The sequence below is a fragment of the Polypterus senegalus genome, chromosome 11 (genome assembly GCF_016835505.1).
Source record: "Polypterus senegalus isolate Bchr_013 chromosome 11, ASM1683550v1, whole genome shotgun sequence".
Taxonomy (NCBI): Eukaryota; Metazoa; Chordata; class Cladistia; order Polypteriformes; family Polypteridae; genus Polypterus; species Polypterus senegalus.
Genome location: NC_053164.1, coordinates 153,707,290 through 153,714,914, shown reverse-complemented (window position 1 = coordinate 153,714,914; position 7,625 = coordinate 153,707,290). Strand labels below are relative to the sequence as shown.

Sequence of the window (7,625 nt, the reverse complement as noted above, 5' to 3'; positions counted from 1 at the left end):
GTCTGACTTTACCAAGTACTACGGCTTGTGCCTTGATTATTGTAAATATTTTTTTTTTCTTGTATATATATTTTGATAAATATTTCTGGATTCACTTTGGTGGAAGTATTTATTGGGTTGTGGTTAATGGTGCACTGTTTATTTTTGTATATACACTTTTTCTCTTTTTCTGTATTTTTAATATTTTTGTTTTTGGTGAATCCTGTACTGTACACTGTTTGAAGGAGCAGCTTCCTGACTTGGAGCACTGTGGACAAAGACAGCTTCATATTGGTTTTTGTGTATACAGTAGAGTCTCGCTTATCCGACATAAACGGGCCGACAGAAAGTCGGATAAGCGAAAATGTTGGATAATGGCAAGTGTTAGGAAAAAGCCTACTAAACGTGAAACTATGTTATAATTTTACACATTCCAAACCTAATAATCATGTTTTACAACAAAACAACAGAATAAATTAACTGAAAAAATGAACTTACAGTTACAGAATTGTCTGAAGTTAAATACAGTATGTACTGTACTTAAAAAGTTCTGTCCAGTGATGATTTAAAGACATTTTTGATTGTAGTCTGCTTTCCTGACGAGTGCAGTTTCTTCGCTGTCAAGTCTCGCCATCTTTGCAGCATCATTATGTCGATTCCTGTAGCTTCTTCTTGTTGCTCAATGTAATTAATTGCAGTTTCTAGAGGCTTAACTCTGTCAGTCATATAGTCAACATCCGTATGAGCGTATACTGTTTACTACAGCATTGTGACTGTGTGTGTGTGTGTGTTTGTGCTATGACGTGCGAGTCCTCGTCTTGCACCCGAAAACACACAGTTGAGTCTCAGTACTTTAGCAACACCAGCTTTATTCAGCTTGAAACAGTAACAGCACAGTTATTTATTGTAGTGGGATCTGCCATTCTACTATACCCAGACACAGCAGTCAGGCAGGGTTGGGGGAAAGTAATACTGTACCCTGCGCATTTATAATGTTCCTGTTCCTTGTATCACCCATCGATGGCAGGCGCTTATAGCATGTCTCTGATCTTTTCGGATTCACTTTTATGGCGAACTGTTACAGCACTTGGAGACTGCGATTGCTTTGGGACACTCTTCCACGTGTGCAAGTGCACCTGTAAATAAAACCTCACTTTATTTTTCAAAAAACACAACCCTTTTTGTGTCCGTGTCTCCCTGTCTTACACCATCATCCTGGTCACACTCGGTCCCACATACTAGACACCTAGAGTGTAGGCTGGTGATTCCAATTCCCACTACACGGGGTGTCACATTTTGGTGGCAGCGGTGGGATTTGATCAGGTGTGTTAACAGTAAGACAGTATTTTTGATTTTGGAGTACGGAAGAAGACAGTTTTGGCAGTATGGCTCCTAAGAAGCTTCAAGGAGTTGGTACTCCAGACCACAATACAGGAGTGGCCTCCGGAGCAGCACAGGCAGGGGAAGAAGTCCAAGTCACTGGGGATATCCGTACAGTGGAGACACTCTTGCGACAATTCATCGCTCTGCAGGAGGACAAGGACCAACGATTGGAACAGCGATTCAAAAGTCTGCAGCACCAGTTCGCCCAGCTACAGGGACAGGTGAATTTGGTGCAACAGTCGCTGTCCTCCAATCCCGATGAATCTGTAGAAAGAAGTAGAGGAGCCCCAGCAAGAACATGAGAATACCCTCGTCTGCAGCCCTTCCAGGAGCCCGAGGACATAGAACATTACCTTTCAACATTCGAAAGGGTGGCTACCGTGTGTGACTGGCCAAGAGCAGATTGGGCAATCCATCTTGTCACTTTACTTACAGGAGGGGCCTGGGTGGCATTTTTGGCCATGCCAGTAGAGGAGTCCCTGATCTACGACTCCTTAAAAGCTGCCATCCTTGAGAAGTACGAGATCAGCACCGAAACGTACAGGGTGAGAACCGTTCCCTCGAATGGGAGGTAGGTCAATCTCCTAAAGAACTTCTGACACTATTGAAGGAATTGTGCACTAAATGGTTACAACCCCAGAAACACTCAATAGACCAGATAATTGACTTTATTTTGTTAGAACAACTTTTGCAGGTATTTGATATTAAAATCCATACATGGGTAGAGGAGCATTGGCCAAAGACTTCCAAAGAAGCAGCGGAGCTGGCTGAGGTATTCCTGGCTGCCCATCATCCAAGGAACCTGCGAAAGGAAGATAAAGTCAGTCAGAGGCCCAGAAACACAGCTAAGCCCACAGGTATGTCTCGGGGTGAAATGGGTCGTGGTCCTACAAGTTTAGTCAACCCACCTGCAAAGCCAGATTATAGGGAAGGTTGGTTGTGTTATGGTTGTGGACAGAAAGCCCATCTAATTAAGTTTTGTCCAAACAAACATAAGGAGGCAAAACTTTATTTTGTTCCATGCCCCCAACCTGAAAAGAAGACACCTTTTAAGAATAGGGAGAAAAATTCTAGGAGTTTCTAAGGCAGGTAAATTCTACCCTGCATTAATAGACACAGGAAGCACCCAGTCTCTGGTGAGAAAAGACTGTTTGGTCGACCAAGTGGTACAGTCGAATCAGCAGGTAGTATTGAGGTGTGTTCATGGTGAAGAAGTCACCTATCCTCTGGTACGGGTGAACCTGGAGATTCAAGGTTAGGGTTATGAGTTACTCATGGGCGTATTAGACAACATGCCTTACCCAGTTCTACTAGGGTTGGGCGTGCCCGGGATCGAAGATCTCTTACAGGGTACTCTTCAGGCAGAGACTCTGATGGTCACAAGGGCCCAGGCGGCAAGGCAAAAGCAAGATGCCCAGGATGGCTGGGATGTGCTGCCATTTGGGGAAGCTGTCAAAGCAGGCACGGTCCGTAAAGCCCGTAGTCAAAGAAGGCGTGAGAAGCTCTGGGGCGTTCCCCAGAAGCAGGGTGAGCTCATATTGCCTTTGGATATCACAGGAAATGGTAGCGACTTACCGAGTGATGTAGCTTCCGCTCAGCGGGACGACCCCAGTCTGCGTGTCTGCTTTGACAAGGCCACAAAGGGTTCGCAGTCTAAGACAGGAGAGAAATTTATTATTAAAGATGACCTCCTGTATCATCAAGATGACCATGGGCAGAGACTGGTGTTGCCATCTAGTCTGAGGGTGAAAGTGTTACAGATTAGCCATAGCATTCCCTGGTCAGGTCATTTGGGGCAAGTAAAAACATCTGATAGACTAGCATGGCATTTATATTGGCCAGGATGGTCTAAAGACGTAGCAAATTATATAAAAGCATGTGCAGAGTGTCAGAAAGTTGGTCTAGTGAAGAGAGGAGACAAAGTTCCACTAATACCTTTGCCTGTAGTGGAAGAGCCTTTTTCCAGAATAGCGGTTGACATAGTGGGTCCTGTCGAACGTAGCCGCACTGGGCATAAATATATTTTAGTAGTGTGCGACTACAAAACCCGGTTCCCAGAAGCCTTTCCCCTGAAAAAGACAAATGCAAGTAACATTGTGAGGGCTCTAATACAGCTATTTGCCAGAGTGGGGATCCCAAGAGAAATGTTCACTGACCAGGGGTCCAATCTAACAGCAAAATTGATAGGACAGGTGAATAGTTTGTAAGGAATTCGGTTTAAGGACCACACCCTATCACCCGCAGACGGGTGGGCTAGTGGAGCGATTTAATGCCACCTTAAAACAGATGTTAAGGAAATTTGTTAGCATGACTGGATCCGATTGGGACCAATGGCTACCATACCTGTTGTTTGCTTACTGGGAGGTTCCACAGGAATCTACTGGATTCTCTCCGTTTGAGCTATTGTATGGTCGGTATGTGCGAGGACCCCTTTCTGTGCTAAAGGAAACCCTAGAGGGAGATAGAGACAGAACTGAATCCCAAAATGTGCTAACATTTGTCCTTAAGTTGCAGGAAAAATTTGCCAACCTGTCGCAGTTTGTTAAAGTAAACATGGAAAACGCACAAGCCAAGCAGAAAGCGTGGTATGACAAGGCAGTCAGAGACCGAAAACTTACAGTTGGACAGAAGGTACTGTTATTATTGCCTACTTCAGAGAGCAGTCTTTTAGCCAAGTGGCAAGGGCCATACACTGTAGTTGCTCAAAAAGGTCCTTATGAGATTGATATGCCTGATCACCCTAGGAAATTAAGGCAAACTTTTCATATTAATGTGCTGAAGCCATGGCAGGAATATACTAACCTCTTCAGTCAGCTATCGATTCATAGCGTTCCGGAAGAAGAGGAATCGGAGGAGCAGTCATCATGCAGAGAAGCCCAAGAAGGACCATCATTGGAACATCTAGAAGAGACAAAAAGAGCAGAAGTACAACAATTGATTCCAGAGGGTCTGTTTGGATCTTTGCCTGGTAGGACTCCTCTAATACATCATGATATTCACCTTACATCCCCAGGTCCTGTGAGAACATCCTACTGTAGGATTCCTGCATGCCTACAAGAGGTTTTCAGAGAGGAGCTGGAACAGATGAAAGATTTAGGCATCATCGAACCTTCAGTGAGTGACTGGTGTAGTCCTGTGGTACTCGTTCCTAAAAAGAATGGACAGATGAGGTTCTGTGTGGACTACAGTAAGCTTAATGCCATCTCAGCTTTCGATACCTACCCAATGCGTAGAGTGGACGAGCTGGTAGAGCAGCTAGGTCCTGCAAAATATTTAACAACAATTGATCTTTGCAAAGGTTATTGGCAGGTCCCACTCACAGAAGAGGAAAAAAACTTCCAGCACCTCATGGACAAAGTGCTGCAAGGAGCAGAGAGGTATGCTAGAGCCTACATATGTTGCAGTATACAGTAAGACCTGGGAGGAGCATCTAAAACACCTGGCAGATGTGTTTGAAAGGTTAAAAACAACTGGGCTTGTGGTTAACCCTGAAAAAACAGTCAAGAGGAAGTGCAATACCTCGGGTATATCATAGGGGTCGGTTTGATCCGACCCAAAATTGACAAAATGGCCGCTATAAAGGATCGTCCGTGTCCTGGAACAAAGAAGCAGGTCCGGTCATTCCTTGGTTTGGTGGGGTGGTACAGAAGATTTATCCCCAATTTTTCTGATATTGCAGTACCCCTCACCGACCTGCTTAAAGGATCTGCACCACGAAACATCAAATGGACAGAGTCATGTTAAAATGCCTTTCAATCTCTGAAAAAAATATTTTGTAAGAATGTTGTATTGCATTGTCCTGACTTTGAGAAACCTTTTACTTTGCAGGTTGACACCTCTGGGGAAGGTTTGGGAGCAGCCTTGATGCAGGGAGAGGGTGATGAGAAGAGGCCAATTTTGTTTATTAGTAGGAAGCTGTTTGACCGAGAGAAGAAGTATGCTACCTTAGAGAAAGAAGGATTAGCAATAAAATGGGCTGTAGATAGCCTTAAGTATTATCTACTGTCCAACGAATTTATTGTGGAGAGCGACCACCGAGCATTGCAGGGGATCCAAAAGATAAGGCATTCTAATGCTCATGTGGCCCGCTGGTATTTGCACTCCAGCCATACAGGTTTCAGGTACGTTATGTTGCGGGGAAAAAGAATCTAGTGGCAGATTATTTATCCCGCACATATGACCTGAAATCTTGAGGGGGAGGGTGTGTGGTAATGTGCCTTACTGGCATTACCATTATCCATCCATCCATCCATCCTCTTCCGCTTATCCGAGGTCGGGTCGCGGGGGCAGCAGCTTAAGCAGAGAGGCCCAGACTTCCCTCTCCCCAGCCACTTCTTCCAGCTCTTCCGGGAGAATCCCAAGGCGTTCCCAGGCCAGCCGGGAGACATAGTCCCTCCAGCGTGTCCTGGGTCTTCCCGGGGCCTCCTCCCGGTTGGACGTGCCCGAACACCTCACCAGGGAGGCGTCCAGGAGGCATCCTGATCAGATGCCCGAGCCACCTCATCTGACTCCTCTCGATGCGGAGGAGCAGCGGCTCTACTCTGAGCCCCTCCCGGATGACTGAGCTTCTCACCCTATCTTTAAGGGAAAGCCCAGACACCCTGCGGAGGAAACTCATTTCAGCCGCTTGTATTCGCGATCTCGTTCTTTCGGTCACTACCCATAGCTCATGACCATAGGTGAGGGTAGGAGCGTAGATCGACTGGTAAATTGAGAGCTTTGCCTTACGGCTCAGCTCCTTTTCACCACGACAGACCGATGCAGAGCCGCATCACTGCGGATGCCGCACAATCCGCCTGTCGATCTCACACTCCATTCTTCCCTCACTCGTGAACAAGACCCCGAGATACTTGAACTCCTCCACTTGGGGCAGGATCTCTTCCCCAACCCTGAGAGGGAACTCCACCCTTTTCCGGTTGAGGAACATGCTCTCCGATTTGGAGGTGCTGATTCTCATCCCAGCCGCTTCACACTCAGCTGCGAACCGATCCAGAGAGCTGAAGATCACGGCCTGATGAAGCAAACAGGACAACATCATCTGCAAAAGCAGTGACCCAATCCTGAGTCCACCAAACGGACCCCTTCAACACCCTGGCTGCGCCTAGAAATTCTGTCCATAAAAGTTATGAACAGAATCGGTGACAAAGGGCAGCCCTGGCGGAGTCCAACTCTCACTGGAAACGGGCTCGACTTACTGCCGGCAATGCGGACCAAGCTCTGACACCGGTTGAACAGAGACCGAACAGCTCTTATCAGGGGGTCCGGTACCCCATACCCGAGCACCCCCACAGGATTCCCGAGGACACGGTCGAATGCCTTTCCAAGTCCACAAAACACATGTAGACCGGTCGGGCAAACTCCCATGCACCCTCCAGAACTCTGCTAAGGGTGAAGAGCTGGTCCACTGTTCGCGACCAGGGCCGAAAACCACACTGTTCCTCCTGAATCCGAGGTTCGACTATTCGACGGACCCTCCTCTCCAGAACCCCCGAATAGACTTTTCCAGGGAGGCTGAGGAGTGTGATCCCTCTATAGTTGGAACACACCCTCCGGTCCCCCTTTTTAAAGAGGGGGACCACCACCTCGGTCTCCTCCTTGAACCGTCACCTTATCGTGGTGGAGGGGTTTGCGTGTCCCAATGATCCTAGGAGCTATGTTGTCCGGGGCTTTATGCCTGGTAGAACCACCCAAGGCAAACTGGTCCTAGGTGAGGATGAGACAAAGAGCGTTCAATAAACCTCCAATGAAAATAAAAACTGTGGACAACGTTTTCCCTTGCCCGGACGCGGGTCACCGGGGCCCCCCTCGGAGCCAGGCCTGGAGGTGGGGCTCGATGGCGGCGCCTGGTGGCGGGCCTGCACCCATGGGGCTCGCCGGGCACAGCCGAAGAGGTAAGCGTGGGTCCTCCTCCCCATGGGCTCACCACCTATGGGAGGGGCCAAGGAGGTTGGGTGCAGTGTGAGTTGGGTGGTGGCCGAAGGCGGGACCTTGGCGGTCTGATCCTCGGCTACAGAAACTGGCTCTTGGGACGTGGAATGTCACCTCTCTGAAGGGGAAGGAGCCTGAGCTAGTGCGCGAGGTCGAGAGGTTCCGGCTAGATATAGTCGGACTCACCTCGATGCACAGCTTGGACTCTGGAACCAATCTCCTTGAGAGGGGCTGGACTCTCTACCACTCTGGAGTTGCCCCCGGTGAGAGGCGCCGAGCAGGTGTGGGCATACTTATTGCCCCCGACTCGGAGCCTGTGCATTGGGGTTTACCCC

General features: G+C 48.1%; 2 long non-coding RNA genes across 2 annotated transcripts; both read right to left on the bottom strand.

Annotated features, from left to right (window-relative positions):
• Positions 1-2,061: 2,061 nt before the first annotated feature.
• LOC120539829 lies at positions 2,062-3,424 on the bottom strand. Its single transcript, XR_005635694.1, has 3 exons — positions 3,298-3,424; positions 2,938-3,015; positions 2,062-2,164 (listed from the first exon to the last, which is right to left on the bottom strand). It is a non-coding gene; the product is annotated as an uncharacterized LOC120539829 (long non-coding RNA).
• A 289-nt stretch (positions 3,425-3,713) lies between these two features.
• On the bottom strand, positions 3,714-4,546 carry LOC120539830. The gene is made up of 3 exons (XR_005635695.1): positions 4,363-4,546; positions 4,165-4,263; positions 3,714-3,813 (listed from the first exon to the last, which is right to left on the bottom strand). It is a non-coding gene; the product is annotated as an uncharacterized LOC120539830 (long non-coding RNA).
• Between the last annotated feature and the right edge of the window lie 3,079 nt (positions 4,547-7,625).